We start from the raw sequence: 25,440 nt of genomic DNA, 5'->3' as shown, positions 1-25,440 counted from the left end.
AGGGAGCCCTTAAGGAAAACAACTTTTCTTAGCTTAACCAGGTGTGATTCAGGGATTCAGGATACAGTTTATACTTACTAACTCAGAGAGACTAAATTGAGTCACACACACACACACACACACACACACACACACACACAGAGAGAGAGAGAGAGAGAGAGAGAGAAAGAGAGAGAGTCAAAGAGGCAGACAGAGAGACAGTAGATACTTTTGATTTACAGAGAGAGACAACAGATTCTCTCTACCTGAGAGAGAGTCACTCAGAGGAGGAATGAGTTAGTCAAGCTACAGCCACTTAGCTTTATCAGGCTGGAGGCTAGAGGCTGCTACCAGAGCTTACCATTAGAGCTGATTGCTCGGGGCCTACAAAAGCCCCAAGCATGGCACAGAGAAGAATGCAACCAGCAGACTAGGCAAAAGGACTCTTAAAAGACAGCGCAAGCAAGACAGCTTCTCAAGTTCTACGATGTCGCCATTTTCGCCATTAGGCTAGGCAGGAGAACACCATGAGGCTAGGCATGAAAACCATCTTTCTTCAGCTCCCGAGCTGGCGTGACATTGAGACCAAGATAAAGAAGCAGTTTAGCTACATGGACCCTGGACTTGGGGTAAACACCCTGTATTGCCCGAGAAAGCCTAGCTAGCCTTTTACAAATGTATATGATGCTTAATTGGAGATGTTGACTGAACTAGACTTTGAGAGATACCCAAGAAATACACTCAGATTTTAAACCACCTCTGTGGTCATGTCAGTTTGCCATGTTTCTGCTGGACCTGTGTCTTCTTGGACCAAGGAACCCTGGTTCCCCCGCGGCAGACCCCCACCCGGTCTGTAACAGGGGTTTCCTTTAGTCAAGTGTTCTAAATTGTAGCAATTAGCCAGTTCTGGTTTGTCTGTGGAGAACAATTTGCAGAGAATTTTAACCATGTCTCTACTCACTCACCTTAGCTTGTGTCATGAGTACACACTACAGTGTCAGCTTGGGTATCAAAATCTTTAACCCAGGAAAGGAAACGAAGGTGTGTTCTTGACATGCCAAGTCATGAAGCCATTGGTAATGGAAGGCACAGGTGAGCTGCTCCTGGGAGGGACTTGGAAGGACTGTGAGGGCTTACCTGAACCAGTGCAGTAGCGTGCTGCAGCCAGAGGTCTGAATGACAGTGCTGGCCATAGGCCGAGCAGACTCAGCAGGCTTTGTCAGCAGCAAAACTGACTGGAAAGAGACGGGAGGAAGGCACTGTGAAAATGTCTCTCTGGCCTATGCATATAAAACCCCAGATTTCTCACCTGTCTCTGCCTCTCCTTTATAGGAGCTCAGGCGTGTTTCCATCTATAAAGTGAAGATGACAATGTCTACCTCAGAATGTTGTGAGAATTTAACCACAAAGTCCTTCTGGACTGATTCCAAGATGATAAGGGGTGTGTTGAGGCCTGGGAGTGTAGGTGACTAAGGTGCAGTCTCTGCAGTGGAGCTTTAGAGGGTGACACAGGCCGGCCTGCTATGGTGCCGCACTCCCTTAATCTCAGTGCCCAGCAGCCAAAGGCAGGCAGATTTCTATGTTCTTGAGGGTATCCAGGCCTTCACAGTGAAAGCCTTGTCAAAAACAACAACAACAAAAAAAACTCATGTGTAAGTCTTTCCTCCTTTAAAAATATTTGTGCTTGGTGTGGTAGCACATGCTATTAATCCAAGTACTTGGGAGGCAGAGACAGAGAGCTCGGTGCCAGCCTGATGTACAAAGTGAATACCAGGACAGTTAGTTATTAAGTCTAAAAAAAGATGTATGTGTGTATAAGAAGGGAGGAATCCATGTGCATAAGAGTGTCATGTGTGAACTGCTGTGGTACACATTTAAAACTGTTATGTGTGAAGTAATATTGTATACATATGCTTGAGAATATCATGTGTTAAGATTCTGAGACATCTTTGGTGAGGTGAATTATTTTTAATTGTATGTATTATGTATTCTCATGTATTTATGTATTTTTTGTATTTTATGTATTTATGTATTTATGTATTTTTATGTATCCATGCATTTATGCATTTATGTCTTTATACAATCATGCATTCATACATTCATATATTCATGAATTCCTGCATGCATGCATTCATGTATACATGCATTCATGTATATGTATTTATGCGTTCATGTATTCATGTATTTATGCATATTTATGAATATTTGTGTGTATATGTATTTATATGTATTTATGTATTTATGTATTTATGTATTTATGTATTTATGTATTCATGTATTCGTGCATTCGTGCATTTGTGCATTCATGCATTCGGGCATTCATGTATTGTGCATTCATATATTCGTGTATTTGTGTATTTGTGTATTTATGTATTTATGTATTTATATATTTGTGTATTTGTGTATTTCTGTAATTGTGTATTTGTGTATTTATGTATTTGTGTATTTGTGTATTCGTGTATTCGTGTATTTGTGTATTCATGTATTCATGCATTCATGCATTCGTGTATTCTTGCATTCATGTATTCATGTATTTATGTAGTTATGAATTTATGTATTTATGTATTTATATATTTATGTATTAAGTATTTATGTATCTATGTATTTGAGTGCTCTCTCTGCATATACCACTGCATGCCAGACGAGGGCATCGGGTCCCATTAAAGATGGCTATGAGCCATCACATGGTTGCTGGGAATTGAACTCAGGACCTCTGGAAGAGCAGTCAGTGCTCTGGATTGCTTAGCCACCTCTCCAGACCCGGGGAAGTATATAAGTTTTATCAGTTTTAAATATAAACAAAAGTGTCATCAATTTGATGTCTTGTGACATGTGTGGTGCTGAAGAGGGACATCAAGCCCCCTCTCCTACAGAGGAAACACTGCTGCTGAGTGACACCCCTCAGCCCAGTTTGCTGCTACAAGTTATGCTGGTAAAATCTGAGTTGTTCCTAAAGAGTTCCAGGACTCGGTGACATAAACCCAGAATTGTGACGTCCTTGTGAGAGTGATGCAGATCTAGGAAAGGCGTCACCTGCAAGGTGAAACTGGGAAGAAGTCTTTGAGTCCAGTAGAAAATGGAGGTAGACTTAGGGTTAGGTCGCAGCTTTTGAGAACTTACTCCTGCTTATAAGATCCTGAGGGGTCCTCCATTTTGATATCAGCAGCCGGTTAGAACTTGTTTTCCTCCTTCCTGTCAGCCAGCAGGAAGTGCTCCAGGGGCTGTGGCCTGCAGGACATCACTGCCCAGCAGAGCAGTAGGAGAGCCACATGGCGTGTGTCTACTGTGGACTTTGTGTGCCTGTCTGTTTTCTTCTCCACCTCACTCTCCTCACTCACAGTCTCTCATTGGCTTGGAGACCGGAAACCCATTCCTTCTGTAGGACCCCCGAAAGGGGAGACCCCATTCGAGTCTTGGGTCGGCGCACACCCAAGGAAATGCGAGAGACGGGCTTGATTCAAAAACATGAGGAGGCAGTTTAATGGCGGAGTTCCAGGCTGTCATGTGTCTCGTGCAAGAGACAAAGGAGTCGACCCTGAAGCTCAAAAGCTAGGGGTTTATGTGGGAAAAGGCAAGGGGGTTCCGTGTGCTTTTACATGATTGGTCAATTCATACATTGAGGGAGGAATTGGCATACAATTACATCAGTACGTGCAGGACAGCACATCAGCAATGTAGGAGAGCAGGAGACTTATCTTTTGTTAGCAGAGGGAGGGCCTGGTTAACATTAAACTACAGAAGAGAAGAGAGGGTGAGGGGAGGGAGTCCAGATGGCCCATGACTCAGTGGAGGTTGTTCAGGCAACTTCCTTATCTTTATGGCCGGCTAGTCTCTGGAATGTCTTAAGGACCTTGGGTGGATCATCCTGCTATTCTAACAATCTTGAGAAGGCCCCAGCTTGCCTGGGTTTGCCCCTGGCCTGCCTTATGCTTGGGCTGTGGATTCTGTGAGTTCTTAACTTCGTTTTGTTTCTAACTTCCATCACTTCCAGACAGGAAACCATGACTAAGGAATAACTACTGTGCAGTGTTTGGTGCGTTCATGGAACTTCTGTTTGGTAAAGCCCGGGTTTTGGGTGATCTTGATCACAGCAATTCACTTATATCAAGCAGTGTTGCTTCACTGGGACTCACTGCCCTTGCAGATTGATATTGATGATGTGGCTGATAATATCAGAGCTCTCACAGCTTCTTCCCTTATGACCGAAGACAGTCAGCCACTGCAGGAAAATGGAGCCGTCCTGGTGAGGATGGCAGCTGCTGTCCCTGAAGAAACTCTAAGCTTGGCACCTTTTTGCTGATTTTTGTCTGAGTCCACCTGGGGCCTAATCCCAATACACAGGCTCATGATAGAGCCGTGGTGACTGACCAGAACCATATATTGTGATGATTTGTTCTCTTTGTTAGAAGCAAAAACTCCAATCTACCAACTCCAAAATTCCAGCTCCAAAAGGAGGTAAATGATTGATTGTTGTCATGGTGTTTTTCCTGCTGGTGAGATTACTGGGGCCCATAGTGGATGCCAGAGTAGTTACATTAGGAAACTCTAATTGAGTATGTGACTTCTGTATAAGCTCAGTTCTGTTCTTTGTTCATAGCAGCCTCATTTATTCTAGCCAGAAGCTGGAAAGAACCCAGATGTCCTTCAACAGAGGAACGGGTCTTGAAAATGTGGTACATTTAAACAATGGAGTACTACTAAACTATTAAATACAATGAATTAATGAAATTTTCAGGCAAGTGGATGGAACTAGTACATATCATCCTGAGTGAGGTAACCCAGACACAAAATAATACATGTGGTATGTACTCACTAATAAGTGTATAGTAACCCAAAAGCTCAGAGACCATATGGTACAACCTACAGAGCATATGCAGTGAAGAAGGAAGGAAGATAGGGGTTGAATGCTCCAGTCCTGCATTGGGGGGGGGGGGAGATAATTGTGGAGGAATGGAAGGAGAGTGGGACAAGGGAGTGAGAAAGGGTGTGAAGGAAATAAGGGTGACAGTATCAAAATCTGGAAGAGACATGAGAGATGTACAGAGTCTTTGCATCCATGTAGAGTGGTGAGTGCAGATACTCAGTACTGCTTCAATGCTTTGAATAAATCATATTTGTGTTCCATATCAAACCTTATTTCAAATGATCGAAGAAACAAAAATCAATATCTAATCAATGGGAAGCAAACAGGACAAGAAGGTTTTATTAATCAATGATATCAAACATTTAATTTAATTGCCACCCCAATATATCGGAGATTATTCTATGAGATGAAACTGGGATCGAGGCTATCTCATGTTCCACATAGCACAACATGGAGTCAGATGTCCGATCCAACACAACATAAAGGTACCACAAATTAAACAGAAGCTATGCAATATTATTTGTGAGACATGGAAGAACATTTTATTTAATATACTCATAAAGTACTGTAGGGGATATCTTAAGATTGCCATCCAATAGTTTAACTTAAAGGAAAAAAATCAGGATAATCAGAATAACTCTGATAATCAGGAAGGATACAGTGGTGTGTGGTGTGCCTTCTTTCCACCATGTCAAGTCAATAACATGAGCTTAAAGCAGAAAGAAAACCAATTTTAATAAATACTATTTCTGTTCAAAGGACATGGTGAATTTCTCTGTAGAAAACCACATGGAGTCTCACCTATCAATCTTGGCAAAATGCAATTCAAATTTATTGAAGGACCTTTATGTTTGACAGATAGTCTGACTATAATGAGTATGGTATGGATCCAAGTCCAATACTCATGTACACCAAATGATTTCCAAAAGTATGCCCCAGTCCGGGATGGCGTTTCCATAGTAGTCACAGTAGAGTGAAGAGTCAGCTTCCACGCACATTCCCAATTTATTTGAATTACCACCCTGTATACAAAAAGTATGGAATATCACAATATCAAGGCTCAAAATTTTCCCAAGGTCTGCAACACTACTAAAATATTCAAATTGGCAGTCATAATTCAACCAAAGTATGAAACAAATTTTTATTCATAGTAACTAAGATGGTACAATAAACTCCATATCAAGATTTTATTATAAGCCAGTGACATAGCAACCATTCCAAAAATGGAGTTAAAGATTCCATTTAATTCAGTGTGAATATTATGGGCCAAAAATAATGTAGTTGAAGCAAATATAAATCAAATTCAATGTTCCATATGTGTCACTTATAGTAATCTAACCAAGTTACATAAATTGGCAAAGCAGACATACATCTGTGTTGTTGCAATGTAATCCAAGACAGGATGGTTTCAAAACAAACACCAACTTGACATGGTTGAAAAATATAAGATATACACTAATATCAATACAATTCTCTCTCAGAAATGGCATATAATTTCTTTCATTTCTTTGAGAAAAATGTGTGAAATTGTTTTCAAATTCTTAATGATTTGTGAACAAACATCAACAAAGAAATGTTTCATCAAATGCCACTGACTTCCAGGGACAGACTATCAGCCAAGAGATCAGCATAATAACTCAGTGAATGTCTGCACAGGCACTGATATTGGACAGAACGGGTGATGAATCTTTACAAATACAGGTATTCTTGATTTAGAATAATGACATGTTCTCCAAGTGAGAGGAATCACAGGATGTTTGAAGATATTTTGTAAACATGACTGGCATACAATAGTATATGAACAACAGAGTGAATTTTCAACTCCTGACTCAATGTTTCATGTGAGATTACACTTCTCTACTTTAGACAGTGGAAGATATAATGTCCCATGATTCTTCTCAGTGTGTGAATGATATGGAACTTTCATGACTTTCTAAACTTTAGTCTATGGACGTTCTGATGAAATACATTGTGTTTGTACATATGGCTGTTGACACATATTCTGGCAAAAGCTGCCCAGGAGAAGTTGTCCTTGTGAATTATGCCATGCATATGAATGAAATCATGGCATCTGAGGATGGAGAACATGCTCTCCAAAATATGTCTGAAAAAATATGAATGAAGTCATGGCACTTGAGGATGGAGAACAGGATCATCACAACATGTTTTCAAAAGTTTTCAGACCTCAGCTGTAGTGCTTGAGGCTATAATTTTTCTGATGTTTCCAGGGAGCATGACATAGGATGAATGCTAATGAACAATTGGGTATAATTGAGTATACCTCCAGAGAGCAGTAGCTTTAAAACAGACACCTTGGTGTAAATGTGTGTGTGATGTTTGTCTGCATAAGAAGTAGATTTCACCACTGCTTCATCTGAGAGCCTAGCAGACATGAAAAAGCTGTCTGCTTTCACTATTTGCACTTCGCTCCTAAAGTTTTCTTTCATCTTGTGCTGTTTGACTGAACTCAATTGCCTTTGGAGGATAAATAATAGTGAAGATAATCATGGAGTTATGAGAACTGACTGTGTTTTTTTTTTCCCCGCAGACACTCGAGGGACCTATTGACCATTATTATGATGAAACTTTTGAACATAGGTATGTCCTTAACATTTATTTTCTGCTTCAATGTTATGAATTAGAAATACTTATTTGTTTACACAAACTCTGGAGTTCTGCCCTGTTCTTCCTTCTGCAACTTTAGGAACCACTGAAAATTAAGTATAATGTCAATCACTATTTGAATACTTTCAAATGTGTCACAGTTTAGTTTCCCTTTTATACATTGGGCTCCTGATCTCATGGAGAGATCACATGGACAATGAGAGAGATGGCATCCTATCTTTTTGGTCTTTGTGAATATCATATGTAGAAAGAGTTTTCCTCATCTGCCATGTATTTACAGTTCCCACCTTTGGCAAGAGCTCAATATGAAGAGACAACATCACTGCCTATATCCAACTGTCTGCCAATGATTACTGTATGAACATGCATCTAGATGCCTTCCTAAAATGGTTACCTAATTTTGGTCTCCAACAGTTGGACATAGATTCATTCACTGAAATATTTGTGTACAAGCAGGTCTACTATACCTGCTTGCATATATAATATGTATATACTTGGTTTTGTACTTATACACTGCTTTGTAACATAGTTTTTAAATGAGCCTCTCCTGCCATTCTGGAGTTGACTTTGAATATAGAATAAGACTTCTGGTCTAAATATTCTGTTACTAGAATAATCATTTGGCCCAATTTTGCAAATGCCCATCCAGGTATTAGGCTTATTTTCACTATCAGGTAAATAGTCACTATTTCTATTTATTAGTGAACAAATACAACATTAGAGAAAAATCTAGATAAATAAATGTAGTACTTGTGGATAAGAAGCTGCTTTCATTGTGGCTCCATAGTTCTGAGATCCCAAGTGTGAGATATTATCATTGGTGGCCGCAGATCATGAGAGATGGACTGTTGTAAACCCCTTTTAGTGAATCAATGTGCCTGTGACTTCTTTATCAATTTCTTATCCCATCTCTTATTCAACTTTCACATCTTTGGGATTTTAAAAAATACATTTTCCAATTGTTAGCCATAGTGCACTGTGTAAACTTTGATAATGATTGTGGCTTCAAATTATTATATTTCTCTGTTAAATCAGTGGAATTCCATTTCTGATACATTCTGTTTTATTCCACATCTCATTGGAAATAGTGGAAATTCTCACAGGTGACCCATTTATAAGCCACATCAAGGTTTAAAGTTACAAATATATGAATTGTATCAATACACTTTTCAGTATAGAAAGAAAATCTTAGCTCCAAACTCTCAACTGAAAAATGCAAATTCAGCAAAGGAGCATATTAGATGTTTTATCCTGATTAGTGGGATGTTATCACAAATAAAAAGGAATTCAGGCTTGATTTCTTCCATGGGAATGTCACTTTTGCACACCACAGAGGTGAGCTTGCTAAATTTAGGAATTTTATGCAAACAGTGAACTATGACAAATACCTAGTAAACATTTCTGAGTCTATGCTGAGGTAGAAATATTTTAATTGTTCAGTCTCTAAAAACAGCAATAAAATGAATCATTTTACATTCAATAGCACATTGGAATGGACAGCACTGCAAAAATATGACATGGCCCTGAGTGAAGAAGGTTACAATTTGTATAATGCTGTGTATGCGGTGGCCCACACCTACCATGAACTACTTCCTCAACAAGTAGAGGCTCAGAAAACAACAGAAGTCAAAGGAGAATTCACTGACTGCCAGCAGATTAATTTTCTTACATTTCATTATGCTTAGATATATCAATGTGGTCTTTTAAATGGCTCCAGAGAAACACCTGTCAAATTGTTAGAGATTATTATTTCATTAGAAATATTTCTACACTGAAAAACTCCACAATTAATTTTTAACATGGATGAATATCAATTTCAAGGATCACATTTAATAGGAGACAATACATTTTTTTAGATAACAGAGTTTTGTGAAAACATGTCTCAACATTTCCACAAGTGAGTTTAAAATTTAAAATAGGAGCCAAGAGATTTGTCATGAAAAGCTTACGTGATGACAAGACTAGAATACATTTCTATAGAATACTTTCTCAAAAATCAATACATGTATTTTAACTAATATTTACTCATTTAAATTAACAATTATTTATAAAACTATAAATGATTAAGAGTATATATATTTATTAAATTTATATTTATCTCATATATGTTTACTCTCTATGCATGAAAGACTCACAACTAATGTTTATTTGCACACATATTCAGAATCACTCTTTATTTGCACATATATGGCTTCATTTTTTAAAAAGTTTTTGACAAATGGGTGCACAAAAACACACACACACACACTGACACACCACATTACTTGTTATCTCATAATCATTTTTTCTAGCATGTTTTAGCATTGAACATTAATAATAAGTATATTAATGTTCACTATCCACGACGTGTATTACCTTTACTATGTGATTACTTTAATACACTGTCTTTTCGTAAAGTCATTAAAAATTTAGGTGAAAATCTCAAATTTTTCCTCCCTTTATTGATGTGCATATGTAAGCATCTAAAGATGTATCTCATTTAGCTGTCTTCCTTGCTGAAGACCAGGGTATTTACTCACCCTGTTGGAGAACTGGTGAGCAGGAACCATAGAGAAAATCAGTATGCAGAGTACGACATTTTCATCCTTTGGAATTTTCCACAAGGCCTTGGATTAAAAGTGAAAATTGGAAGCTATCTCAGTTGTTTTCCACGGAGTCAACAACTTCATTTATCTGAAGACTTGGAGTGGGCCACGGGAGGAACATCAGTTTTTATTTTTTTCAGTTTATCTACATTTTAAAATATGAGGTGATGAAGTATTAGCTCTGTGTTAAGACCAACTGCTATGCTTGCAATAGACCATTCTCAGTTACAAACACCAAAATTTGATATCTCTTAATTTCGTGAAAATCTGGTCTTAGGGATCAAAGGCCTCTGGATTCCATGTTCAATTGCACCCACATGCCTATTCACCACTCAGGTATATATTTATTAAATTTGTATATATAAATAAAATTTTGTAACTATATTTAAACTACAGAATTTGCAGATTCTGTGTGAACATATTTATAACCAAATTGAAAATAATATGTATTCATTAACAGAAATCTTTCTTTACATCCAAGGTCTCCATTTTTTAAATTTATTTATATATGTATGTATATATGTATATATAAATATATATATGTGTGTATATCTATATATAGAAATTATATAAATGTATTTATGTATATGATATATGCATAATATATATGTGTGTATATATAGGATTTTTATATTTTTATTGACTATTTTCTTTATTTACATTTCAGATATCATCCCCTTTTCATATCCCCCCCCAGAAGCCCCCTATGCAATTTTCCATCCAACTGCCTCTATGAGGGTGTCCCCCATCCATCCACCCAATCTCATCTTACAGCCCTGGCATTCCCTACATTGGAGCATCCAACCCTCCTAGGTGTAAAAGCTATTCCTCCTGCTCACATCTAACAAGTCCATCCTCTTCTTCATATGTGTCTGGTCCCATGAGTTCTACATGAGTACTATTTAGTTGGTGGGCCAGTTCCTGAGAGTTTGGCTGGGTGAGACTGTTGCTCCCCAAATGGGATAGTACATGTCCTCAGCTCCTTCAGCCCTTCCCCAGTTCCTCTATCAAGGATCCCAAGCTCAATCAAATGGTTGACTGTGAGCATCCACCTTTGTATTTTTCAGGTTCTAGCAGCGCCTTTCAGGAGACAGCTATATCAGGCTCCTGTCAGAAAGCACTTTCCTGCATCCACAATAGCATCCTGGTGTTAGGATTGTATATGGGATGGATCCCCAGGTGGGGAAGTCTCTTTAGGATCTTTTTGTCAGTCTCTGCATGACACATTGTCTCTATAATGCCTCCTGTAAATTTTTTGTTCCCCCTTCTAAGAAGGTCTGAAGCATCCACAGATTGGTCAGCTTCATATGGTCTGTGAGTTGTATCTTGGGTATTCAGAGCTTCTGGGCTAATATTCACTTATCAGTGAGTACATTCTATGTGCGTTATTTTGTGTCTGTTACCTCACAGAGGGTGATATATCCTAGTTCTATCCTTTTGCCTAAGAATTTCATGAATTATTTATTTTTAATAGCTGAGTGAACCCCACTGTGGAACATTTTCTGTTTCAATTCCTGTGTTAAAGGACATCTGTTTTTTTTTTTCAGCTTCTGTCTATTATAAATAAGGCTGCTGTGAACATAATGTAGCAGGTGTCCTCATTACATGTTGGAGCACGTTCTGAGTATATGGCCAGGAGAGGTATAGCTGCGTCCAATTTATTGAGGAATGGCCAGAATTATTTTCAGAGTGATTGTAACAGCTTGCAATCCTGCCAGTAGTGGAGGAAAGTTTCTCTTTCTAAACATCTACACCAACATCTCCTGTAACCTGAGTTTGTGATCGTAGTTATTCTGACTGGTGCAATATGAAATCTCAGAGTGTTTGGATTTACATTTTCCTGATCACCAAGGATGTTGAAAATTTCTTTCACTGCTTTACAGTCATTCAATATTGAGAATTATCTGTTTAGTTCTGCACTCCAGTTTTTATTAGGATTATTTGGTACTTTGGAATCTCATATGTTGGGTTCTTTGTATATATGGGATATTTTCTGTCTACCAGATGTAGGATTGGTAATGATCTTTTCCTATCTATTGATTGTCATTTTGTCCTATCTAGAGTGTCCTTTGCCTTAGAAAAATATTGCAATTTTATGAGGTCACATTTGTCAATTCTTGACCTTAGAGCATACGCTATTGGTGTTTTGTTCAGGAAATTTCCCCTGTGCCCATGTGCTCAAGGCTCTTCCCCAATCCCTTTTCTATGAGTTTCAGTGTGTCTGGATTTATGTGGAGGTCCATGAACCATTTGGACTTTGTACAAGGAGATAAGAATGGATCAATTTGCATTCCTCTACATGATGAACACCAGTTGAAACAACAAAATTTGATTAAAATGCTGTCTTTTTCCTCTAGAAGGCTTTAGCACCTTTGTGAAATATTAAGTGATCATAGTTATGTGGGTTCAATTCTTTGTCCTTAATTTTACTCCAGTGTTCTACCCGGTACCAATTCTATGCAAATTTTTCACTATTGCTGTGTAGTGCAGTTTGAGGTTAGGGATTGTGATTCTCCCAGAACTTCTATTATTGTTGAGAATTGATTTTCGCTATCCCGAGTTATTTTCTTATTACAAATGAGCTTGAGAATTGCTCTTTCTGACTCTATGAGGAATTGAGTAGGAATTTTGATAGGGATTTCATTTAATCTGTAGATTGCTTTCAGCATAATGGCCATTTTATCAAACTATTCCCATTCCAGGAGGATGGAAGATCTTTCCATGTGATGAATTCTTCTTTAATTTCTCACTTCAGAGACTTTTACTTGTTGGCGTACAGATCTTTCACTTGCTTGGTTAAAGTCACAGCAAGATATGTTACATTGTTTGTGATAATTGAGAAGGGTGTCATTTCACTAATTTCTTTCCCAGGCTATTCTTTGAGTATAGGAAGACTGCTGATCTGTTTTAGTTGATTTTATATCTGGCCATTTTGATGAAATTGTTATCTCTAGGAGTTCTTTGGTGGAATTTTTGAGATCACTTAATTATACTATCATATCATCTGCAAATATTGATATTTTGACTTTTCCTTTCTAATTTGTATCTCTTTTACCTCTTTTTGCTGTTTAATTGATCTGGATAGAACTCTGAGTACTTTATTGAATAGTGGTGAAAAGAGTGGGAAGCCTTGTCTAGTCCTTGATTTTAGTGGGATTGTTTCACCTTTCTCTCCATTTAGTTTGATGTTGGCTACTGGATTTCTGTATACTGCTTTTACTATGTTTAGTTAGGGGTCTTGAATTCATGATCTTTCCAAGTCTTTTATCAAATCGGAATGTTGGATTTTGTCAAATGCTTTCTCAGCATCTAATGAAATGTTCAGGTGTCTATTTTCTTTGAATTTGTTTATATTGTGGATTATGTTGATAAATTTCCTTACATTGAACTAAACCAGCCTCCCTGGGATGAGGCCTACTGGATCATCGTGAAATTTTTGATATATTCTTGAATTCGGTTTTTGAGGATTTAATTAAGTATTTTGCATCAGTGTTCGTATGGGAAATTGGTCTGAAGTTCTCTTTCTTTGTTGGGTCTTTGTGTGAATTTGGTATTGATGTAACTTTGGATTCATAGATCAAATTTGGTATTATTCCTCCTGTTTCTACTTTGTGGAATAGGTGGGAGTGTATTGGTATTGGGTTTTCTTTGAAGATCTGATAGAATTCTGTTCAAAAATTGCCTAGTCTTGGACTTTTCTTGGTTGGGAGATTATTTTTGTTTGTTTCTTTTTTAGATTTGGTTTATTCGAGACAGTGTTTCTCTGTATAGGGTCACTCTGTAGACCAGGCTGGCCTTGAACTCAGAAATCTGCCTGCCTCTACCTCCCAGAGTTCTTTGAATACAGGCATGCACCACCACCGCCCAGCTGCTTGGGATATTATTAATGATGGCTTCTATTTCTTTGGGGGTTATAGGACTGTTTTGACCACTTATTTGATCCTGATTTATGTTTGTATTTGGTATCTGTCTAGAAAATTGTCCATTTCATCTAGGTTTTCCAGTTTTGCTGAGTATAAATCTTTGCAGTAGGATCTGATGATTCTTTTGAATTTCCACAATTTCCGTTATTATGTCTCCCTTTTCATTTCTGATTTTTTTTTTATTTGGATGCTGTCTCTGTGCCCTTGGATTAGCCTACCTATGGGTTTAATCTATCTTGTTGATTTGGTCAAAGGACCAGCTTCTGGTTTTGTTGATATTTTGCATAGTTCTATTTTTTCTACTTGGTTGATTGCAGACCTGAGTTTGATGATTTGCTGCTGCCTACTCCTCTTGGGTGGATTTGCTTCTTTTTGTTCTAGATCTTTCCGATGTGCTATTAATCTACTAGTGTATGCTTTCTCCAGTTTCTTTTTGGGGGGCACTCAAAGCTGTGAATTTTCCTCTTAACTGTGCTTTAATTGTGACCCATTAGTTTTGGTATGTTGTGCTTTCATTTTCATTAAATTCTAATGAGTCTTTTATTTCTTTATTTCTTCCTTAAACAAGTTAGCATTTATTAGGGTGTATTGCATCTTCCATGTGTATGTGGTCTTTATGTAGGTTTTTTTGTTGTTGTTGTTGCTTTTGTTGTTATTGAACACCAGCCTTAGTCTATTGTAATATTAGTATGAGTGGGATTATTTTAATCTTCTTATATCTGTCGAGACCTGATTTGTGACTGATTATATTGTCAGTTTTGGAGAAGGTACCAACCATATAGGTGCTGAGAAGAAGATTCTTTTGTTTTAGTATGAACTGTTCTATAGAACATGTGTCTCTGTAGAGTTTTTGTTTCCCTGATCTCTCCATTGATGAGAATGGGGTGTTGAAGTCTCCAACTATCATTTTGTGGGGCAATGTGTGCATTGAGCATTAGAAAAGTTTCCTTTATAAATGTGGGTGCCCTTGCATGTGGATCATAGATGTTCAGAATTAAGAGTTCTTCTCTTAAGCATTTTCCTTTGATGTAGATGAAATGTCCTTCATTATATCTTGTTAATAACTTTTGGTTGAAAGTCAATTTTATTTTATATTTGTATGGCTAGTCCAGATTTTTGGGGGGCAGGGTGGGACTATTAGCACAGAAAATTGTTTTCAAGCCCTTTACTCTGAGGTATTGGCTGTCTTTGTCAGTGAGGTGTTTCATGTAGGCAACAAAATGTTGGTCTCTGTTTACATATGCATTCTGTTAGTCTGTGTCTTTTTGCTGGGGAAATGAATTTATTGATGTGAAGACATAATAAGGAAAAGTTATTAATGTGTCCTGGTTTTGTTTTTGTTGCTGTTGTAGTTGTTTTGTGGTTGTGGTTGTTGGTGTTTTAGGTGAAATTATGTTTGCATGGCTATCTTCATTTGGGTTTGTTAAAAGAAGATTGCTTTCTTGCTTTTTCTATTCAGAAGTTTCCCCCTTTGTGTTGGATTTTTCAATTTTTTGTTCTTTGTAGGACTAGATTGGTGGAAAGATATTGTGCACATCTGGTTTTGTTATAGACTATCTTGGTTTTTACTTCTATCTTATTTAGAGTTTTGCTGGATATAGAACCCGGGGTTGGCATTTTGGTTCTCCTATGTCTGTATGACATGTGCCAAGGATCATATAGCTTTCATAGTCTCTGGTAAGAAGACTGGTGTGATCCTGATAGGTCTGATATTATATATTACTTGACTTTTTCTTACTGCTTTGCTATTCTTTAATACTTCATTTAATTTTTTGTTTAGAAAAACATTGACAGGAGGAATTTCCTTTTCTGATCCAGTCTATTTGGAGTTCCATAGGCTTCTTATGTGTTGGTATTCATCTCTTTCTTTAGGTTAGGGAAACTTTCTTCTATAATTTTATTGAAGATATTAATGGCCTTTTAAGTTGTGAAGCTACACTTTCCTCTATACCTATAATGCTTAGGTTTGGTCTTCTCATTGTGTCCTGGATTTCCTGGATATTTTGTGTTAGCGGAATTTTGAATTTTGCATTTTCTTTGGCTGTTGTGGCAGTGTTTTCTAAAGTATCTTCTGTATCTGAGATTCTTTTTACTATCTCTTGTATTCTGTTGGTGATGCTTTCATCTATGATTTTTATCTCTTTCCCAGGTTTTCTATACCTGAGGTTGTCTCCCTTTGTGATTTCTTTATTGTTTCCTTTTTCCATTTTTCCATCCTGGATGGCTTTGTTCAATTCCTTCACTGTTTTGCTTGTGTTTTTGTATAATTTTTTAAAGGATTTTTGTTTTTCCTCTTTCAACCTGTTTATCTGTGTTGTCCTGATTTTCTTTAATGGAATTATTTATGTCTTTCTTAAGGTCCTCTGTCATCATCATGAGATGTGATTTTAAATCAGTGTAGCTTTTCTGGTATGTTGGGTTATCCAGGCCCCACTGTGGTGGGAGAATTGTGTTCTGATGATGCCAAGCAGCCTTGGTTTCTGAGGCTTATGTACTGGTGTTTGCCTCTTGCCATCTGGTAATCTGTGATGTTGAGCTGGTCTTGCTATATTGACTGTGGCTTACCCCTCCTTCAAGCATTTGTGTAAGCACTCCTTGGAGAACAGATATTTCCAGGAGGAATTTAGGTATGGAGACCTGTGGCTCAGAGTCAGCTCTGGGTGCAAAGAGAAACACAGAAAGATCTTTTCCTAGACTTCTCCTCAATTCCTGTTAACTCCGGGTCCTGGGTGGTTCCCTGGGCCTAGATGTGTTGGCTTTCGCTATGCTCACAGTCATGTCAGCATTCCTGGGAGCCCAGATATCTCCTGTAGCTATTTGCATATGGAAAAATGTAGCACAAGATCAGCTCTTGGACATGATGCACAGGATCAGGCAATTTATATATTTTTATTGGTTATTGTAATTGATTACATTTCAAATGTTATCACTCTTCCCAATTTTCCCTCCTCTGCCTTATTTGGTATTATTGGGAGAGAATGGCCTTGGTCCTGTGGAGGATTTATGCCACTGCATAGAAGAATGTTAGGGTGGTGTGGCTGGGGTATATGGGTGTGTGTATGTGAGATTCCTCACAAAAGCAGGAGAAAGTGGGAAAGCATAGTGGGACCAAGATTTTATTTTAAACATAGGAACAATTCATTAATTTTATAAGTGTCTTATAGAACATACTTTTCCATATTCATCAAACAACTCTTTCTTGATTTACCCTACCTTCTATGTCTATACAACTCAATGTTCTAATTTTTTATTTATAAATGATGAAAGAGAAACCAATGCCACATAAACATTCCTTTTAGATTAATGAGTTTAAGAAGGAAAAGTTGAATTACTACAACCTGAGTGTTACAAATATAATATTACATGATGTAGTAAATGCTGTGTGCCATTCGTTACATTACAGTGTAATTCAAAATAATAATGTGCCTGAAAATTTTAACTAATGCTGTTTATCAGAGGAATATTTGTAGCCATATCTGCTAATGTCCCATATATCACTCTATAGGTCATTGTACATATTATGTATACATGAACTATACTCACATGTACACTCTCACACACACATTATTTAACATTCATGTATTTCCTCAGGTTCCCTCCTCCATGTGTAGTCTGCATGTACTGCTGGATTCAGGAAAGTTCATCAGGAAGAAGCAACAAACTGCTGCTTTGATTGTGTTCAGTGCCCAGTAAATGAGGTTTCTAATGAAACAGGTACATGCTTGTATGGAGAAGAAAAAATGATGAATTTGAATACATTCTCTTTCCAAACTAGAAATATGATATGGCTTAAATGATGATGAAGACCTAAAATCTCTGTGTTTGAACTTTTCCAATTATATAGTATCAACTTCCTTTGGACCCATCCAATAACCTGCAATATCCTCGACAAACAATGAATCTCAAGTTCCTCTCAGTTCCCTGAGAGGCACTTACTTAGCAGTAGAAGTATTTCTTCTTCTTGAGCTTCTTGTGGTTCTCCGTGGCTTCATTTTTCTTATTTTCTAATCTCTGCAGGAGTGATATTACCTGCTCATGGTCTAACTTCAGCTTCTCATAGAAAGAATATGTCCTGTGGTAGGACATGTCCCTAGGCGTGTAGTATCCCATGAAGACTGGCCTAAAATATCACATAAGCACAGGGTCGTCCTCAAAGAACACTTTCCATGGGTTGTGAAATCCTGGATCCAGTGTACTGTCAAGTGATGGTGATTATATAGCATGTTATCCTGTCACTGGGCAGATAAAAGCTATGTATCCAGTTGGGGGATGTCCTGGTTGCATGAGGTCACTTAGTAGGTTTGGGGATGCAGTCTGTCCCACTATTTTCTCAGGAGCAAAGTCAGTCAGAAAGTGTAAGCTATTGTGGGTAGGAGAACCAAGAACAAGACAATTCTAAAAACTGCTAAGGGTATCCAAAGTGTTCAAAGGTACACTCTTCCTTGGAGAAGCATTTATCGATATGAGATTGGCCATAGTGACATCCTGGAGGTGCAGGCACCTAGAACAAAAGGCCTGAAAAATATAAGATGACGCATCTTGGACCCAAAAATGACACCATGAGATTGGAAACAATGCATAGCCATAGGCCAAGAATCCATCAGTGATAAATGCCGGGTAATCTTGCAGCTCATTTCTCTTGTTGGGCATCTGGTGAGTGATCAGATTCTCCATTTACATTTCCTGCTTCTTGATAAAAAATAGTTGGAGGGAGGAGGTTTGGAGACAGCCCCATCATCTGTAGCTAGAGGAACACAAGTGAACTTAGAAAGTGAGAAGGCATAGAGAATGCACAGACGAGGCTGAGGCCCAAACAGAGAGAGAGCCTACCTGGAAGCCAGGGAGACAGAAAAGACTTTGGCACAGGCTTGAAATGCCTGCTCTGTGGGTCTCAGCTCTCTCATCATCCTATAGAAATTTGGGTATCTAAGCAGCCATGGGTTTTGGCTAACTCCCTACACATGCTTATGATGACGACACAGATGGCCTATCCATTATTGCTAACAACTGCACAAGGTACAACTTGGCTTCATAGCCCCCAACCATGTAGCTACAGAAACCTGGAAAAACGGTACAGTCCCCAAGCGCACATATGCATTGTTTATAATCAGATGCCCTATAATGGATTTTAGGCTCATGACTGTGGATTAAATAGTTGTGTATGGCAAACCATCATCAAAAGAAAGAAAAGTTCATCTAACAGGAAGACCAAAACAATCCTGAGCTGGAAGAAGTATCCAGTCTGATTCTTACAGTTGTTTGGCTGCATTAGAGATATGTCTGACACCCAATCTGCTGATTCAGGAAGCTTAGCAGTTCATTCTCAGGGATAAGGTTGTCACAGGAGGCCTGAGAATGTAAGGTATCATAAGAATATTTCGATCTGAGTTACTATAGTCTGATAGCCACTGTACATAGAAAAACAAACTTGGAATAAAGTGTTGAACATATATAAACTGGGAAATATTTCCTACCTGACATTTTATGGTATCATTATGTCTCCAGATTGCACCCCAAAGCCAATAATTAGGAAAATATAAAAATTCACAGCAGAATACCTTTAGACTAGCCAGGTCCTGACTTTGGGGATGGACAAACTAAGGTACTAGAATCCTCAGCTTTCTGGAATTATGAGAAGCAGGAAGGTTTATTAGCTTCACAGTGGCACCATTTCCTGTTACACACTCCTGGGAAGCCAGGCTCACAGATGCCTACTTCGGGAAATTTCACATCACTGCTCCACGACTCCCTGTGCCTTTCCCAGGACCATATCTTCCTTGCTGTTTTACAGTGAGATTGAAAGCCACCTTCCTTTGGCCTACCTCTCATTTCTCTAAGCTCCCCATTCTCACTCTCAAGTAGACTCCTCCTTCTTGCAGACATAAATATGGGTGAACTCTCTAGGGACTAATTGAAAGCCCTGAGAGCAGTGGGTGTTGTGACATCACTGGTGACATCACAGGGGATGCCTAGAGCTCTCCAGGATACACTAGAATGTTCAGACAAGGGATTTATTATGGCATGGAGAACAGGCTTTGCCTTCCTGTTAATGTTCTCCCTCCACTGAACAGAAGCTGAGAAGCCCATCCCAGGAGACTCTCCTGGGACACAAATCTTGATTACCTTCCTGTCAAAAGCCAGAGGACTCAGGAACTGAGATTTGTCAGTGTCAGAACAATAGGAAAGTGCTGTGCTTTATTTCCAAATGTGTTAACTGTGGAGAACTGGGACAGGATGGAGAGAAGAGCGAGCCCATCAAGTTGGCAGCAGAAGACTTGAGATGCCCACTTTCTTCCTAGGCTTTGGCCGCATGAACTTGTTAGAAGGCAGTTCCAGGGACACCTTCAGCATGTGGAGATTCAGGACAGGAGGGACATTCTCAAAACGGTCTTGCTTGGAGATGATGCCTGTGGACAGGGATCACGAAAACAAGATGATTCAGATCTTACACTCTGACTGAGAGATGAAATCAAAGGGTATAGTATATGTCAGGCTGTGAGAGACCCATCTCTCCAGACACTTCCCAACAGTTGTGTATCAAAATTTGTTAGCAAATGTCCAAATTTTCCACTTCCTAAACAGCTCTCATCTGTCCTTAAGCCAATTCCAACCTATTATATAACTCAATTAACCACAGCTCACCACACCTGACTGCCTCCAAGTGTGGTCTAAATGTCTCAAATCTAACAACACCCCATTACTCCATGCAGATTACATGCCCTATTTTCCAGGAGATAAGTGTTTTCTGGAGAGAGACAATGACCACCAAGCCTGAGCATGGACAGTGATGTCTAGCCTGGTCTCTAGAGTCCTTCCTTGCATGGAAAGGATATAGCTGTGAAGCCCTATGTGGCCATATAGTTATAAATTTCATATTCTCATGGAAAATATATTTTTGCCCTTCATGGTTAAAATCTTAATCACAATCTCAAAATTAATCATTTTATTATCAAGAATGGATTCATCAGTAGACCTAGTCACAAAATTAATTTTATTGAGCAAACTTGACTGTAAAGGAACCATGTCCAGACAAGCACCCTGATACCCTAATATAAGATGTCCGTATGATGTGATGGTGTTCTGTTTTCAGTGGGTGTGTTTGTCTTCTCTAGCCCTGCCCAAATGTTTTGGAATTGTGAATGAAAGACACACACACACACACACACACACACACACACACACGTTCTCTTAATTTTAATATGCATTAAACAGTATATTGGGTGAATATTTTTAAACCTTTTGCATCTAACATACTCACTGTTATGATTGAAGAGTTACATTGAATTTATTTCTAATAAAATTGAAGAAATATGTATAAAACATGTTAAAATTGAAGATTTACATGGAAAATATTTCTGAAACTATTGAAGAAATATAGAGAAAAAAGTGTTAAAAGATTAGAATGCATGGTAAAATAGACAACATAGAAATATATCTTTTCTAATTGACTAGGACATAGAAATTTTTTCTGAATAATTAAAGATATTAATGGAAAATATTTCTGATAAAATTGAAGAAACATAGAAAAAAGTGTTAACATTGAAGAATTTCATGGAAAATAATACAAATAAAATTGTAGACATAGAAAATATTCCTAAACTAATTCAAGAACTGAGTCAGAATATATTCTGATAACATTAAATGTTTACATCGAATATATTTCTGAAAAAAATGAAGAAATATATAAATATGTGTTCAAATTGAAGGTTTTCATATATAATCATACAGAATAAATGGTAGATATATTAAACAGTTCAAAAATAATTGAAGAAGGAAGCACAAACATTTTCTGATAAAATTCACTTACATAGAAAATATTATTAATAAAATTGAACAACAGTATACAAAAATTAAATAAATACCAAGAAAAAGTGTTAAAATTGAAAAATTTGATGAACAGTAATAATGGTAAAATGGTTAACATAGAAATATATCTATCCTAAGTGAACAAGCACGTAGAAAATATTCTGATAAAATTTAAGATATTGATGGAAAATATTTCTGATAAAAATAGAATTATATTAAAAAGTTAAAACAGAATTCATGGAAATAATACAATTAAAATAAATGGTAGACATAGAAAACATCTAAACTAGTTAAAGAGTTAAGTAGATACATTTTCTGATAAAAAATGAAGATTTTGATGGAAATTTTTTGTCATATTTTTGAAGAAATATACAAAAGTGGTAAAATTGAATATTTTCTTGGAAAATAATTCAGGTAGACATAAAAACATCTAAAATATTGTAAAAGGTAGTTAGAAATATTTTCTGATAGAATTGAAAATATTCATAGAAAATATTTCTAATAAAATTGAAGAAATACATAGAAAGTGTTAAAATCTAAGAGTTTGTTAGAAAATAATAATGGTAAAAATGTAAACATAGGACATTTACTTTTACTAAATGTCCAAGAGCACAGAAAAATATGGTGATAAAACTGAAGGTTTTGATGTAAATTATTTCTGATAAAAATTAAGAAGTATAGAAAAGTGTTAAAATTAAAGAATAACATGGAAAATATTATTGATAAACTTGAAGAAAGGTATAGAAAATGTGTCAAAATTGAAGAATATGGTGAAAAATAATAATGGTTAAATATACCTGTAGAAAATATACCTGTATTAATTGACCAATAACATAGAATACTTTTCTGATAAAATTTAAAAATTTTTAAACTTTTCATTAGGTATATTTTTATTTACATTTCAAATGTTGTCCACTTTCCTGGTTCACCCCTCCCCCCAAAATCCCATGAGCCATCTCTCCTTCCCCAATCAACCCTCCCCCGCTTCCCTGGCCTTTCATTCCTCTACACGAAGGCATCAAGTCTTGCCAGGACCAGGGGCCTCTCCCCAATTTGGTGTCTAACAAGTTCATCCTCTGTTGCCAATGTGTCTGGGGCCATGGGTAAATAACTCCCTGTGTACTCTTTGGTTGATGGTTTTGACCCTGGGAGCTCTGGGGGGGGGGGTACTGGGTGACTCATATTGTTGTTCCTCCTGTGGTGTTGCAAACCCCTTTAGCTCCTTGGGTCCTTTCTCTAGCTCCCGCATTGGGGACCCTGGGCTCAGTTCAATGGCTGGCTGAGAGTGCCTCCCTCTGTGTTTGTCTTGCACTAGCAGAACCTCCCAGGTGACAGCTATATATGGCTCGGGTCAGCCAGCACTTGTGGACATCCACAAGAGGTTCTGGGTTTTGTAACTGTATATGGGATGCATCCTTGGGCGGGGCAGTCTATGAATGGTCCTTCCCTCAGACTCTGCTCAAACTTTTGTCCCTGTATCACCTTCTGTGGGTATTTTTTCCCTTTCAACAAAGGACCCAAGGACCTATACTTTTTTCTTCCTATGTCTTGGGCATCATGTGTTATGCGAATTGTGTCTTGGGTATTCCAAGCTTCTAGGCTTTTCTATCAACACCTTCAATTTCATCAAAATTTTTCTGTCTTTAGACAAATAGTATAGGTATATTTCCTATGTTTAATCTTTTACCATTATGAATTTCCAATGAATCTTTCAATTTTAACACTTTTATATTTTGATGTACACAACTTCACTGAATTATTTCCCATGAAAAATGTCAATTTAACACTTCTCTATATATTTTTGAAATTTATCCGAAATATTTTCCATGAGAACCATCAATTTTATGAGAAATATTTTGTATGTGGTTGATCATTTAGTAAAGATACATTTTCTGTTTTTCTTTTTACCATTATTATTTTCCAACAAATTTTTCAATTTTAACATTTTATTTTTTAGTTTATTCCTAAAATTTTGAATTTTCCTATTGACTCATTTTATATATGTTTTCTTTGTTATCATTTTAATCTGTTTTATTTTCAGTGCTAAAATTCAATTTCAAATAATTTTTCTATATATTTCTTCGATTTTATCAGAAATATTTTCCACGAAAGCTATCAATTTACTTAAACTTATTTTAATATAGTATGTCAGTTAGTTTTGATGTGTTATCCATGTGTACAATTTCTTGTGTATTGTTTTCCATCAAAATCTTCAATTTTAACACAGATATATTTCTCCAATTTCATCAAAAAGATTTTCTATGAAAATCTTTGATTTTTTTCAGAAAATTTTCTACTTAGTTTTTCAATTTGTAAAAGTTTTCAATGCTTACTATTTTACAAGTGTCAATTTCGATCAAAATCTTCAATTTTAACATTTTATTCTGTATATTTCTTCAATTTTATTAGATATTTTCCATATCTACTTTTTATCTCAAAAATGTTCTACAAGCTTTGTCAGTTTGCATTAATACATATGCTATTATGACCATTTTATGTGGAAATTATTTTCCATACAATATTTTGCTTGCAACCCTTTTTTCTATATATTTCTTCCATTTTTTCAAAAAAATTTTCCATGTAAATTTTCAATTTATTCAAAATTTTCAGTTTGAGTATTCATTTGGTTTAGGAATGTTTTCTACTTCCATCTGTTTTAATTTGGATTCCAAGTTTCAATATTAACCTACTTTTCTACATATTTGTTCAATTTTATCAAAACAATTTTCCATGAAAATTTTCAATTTCATCTGAATATTTTACTACATGTAGTGTCAATTAGTTTTGATATACTAACTATATATACACCTTAATTTTCATTATTTTTAATCGAATTCTTCACTGTAAAACTTTTTCCTATATATTTCTTAAATTGTATCAGATATTTCCATGAAATCTTTAATTTAATCAGAAAAGTTTTCTACATTGCTTGTCAGTTAGTGTAGATACATTTTCTATTAGTACTATTTTATCTATATTATTTTCTATCCAATTCTTCAATTTGTCATGTCTTTCTTTATATTTCTTCCATTCTTTCTGAAATGATTTCCAGAAAAATCTGGAATTTTATCAGAAATATTTTCTACATGTTTTGTCTGTTAGTATTCATACATTTTCTACTACTAGCATTTTTACTATATCATTTTCCTTTGAATTCTTCTATTTTAAGGCTTTATAATTTATAATTCCTTTTAATTATTTTAAAATGTTTTTCATGTTAACCAATTAACTGTAATATTTTCCATCCACAACTGATCCTGACCATGACTGGTGAGTTGGATGACAGACTGTAAGGCATCCAGAAATTCCCTGAGTAGATAGAGACTGCCCAAAGTAAATAAAAGTAATAATAAATAAAATAAAAAATAATACATAATACATGATACACAATATATAATTCATAATACATAATAATAAACAATAACCAATAATAAATAATAAATGTAGATAATGATAAATAATAAATGATAAATGGCAAATAATAAATTATGGTGATAAATAAAAATTGATGGATATATTTAATAATTATAATAAATAAATAAATAAATAAATAAATCATAAATAAATAAATTTCCAGCATCCAATGAAATGACCATGTGGTTTTGTTCTTTGAGTTTGTTTATGTAGTGGATTGTATTGATGGATTTCCGTATATTGA

The 25,440-nt window shown here is 36.5% G+C and overlaps 1 protein-coding gene across 13 annotated transcripts in view; it reads right to left on the bottom strand.

Moving 5' to 3' along the window:
• LOC127690897 (uncharacterized) overlaps positions 1 to 25,440 on the bottom strand; it is a 627,431-nt gene that overhangs the window by 283,258 nt on the left and 318,733 nt on the right. The window lies entirely within an intron of this gene.

The sequence above is a fragment of the Apodemus sylvaticus genome, chromosome 8 (genome assembly GCF_947179515.1).
Source record: "Apodemus sylvaticus chromosome 8, mApoSyl1.1, whole genome shotgun sequence".
In the NCBI taxonomy this organism is placed as follows: Eukaryota; Metazoa; Chordata; class Mammalia; order Rodentia; family Muridae; genus Apodemus; species Apodemus sylvaticus.
This window is presented reverse-complemented; position numbering and strand designations above follow the sequence as displayed.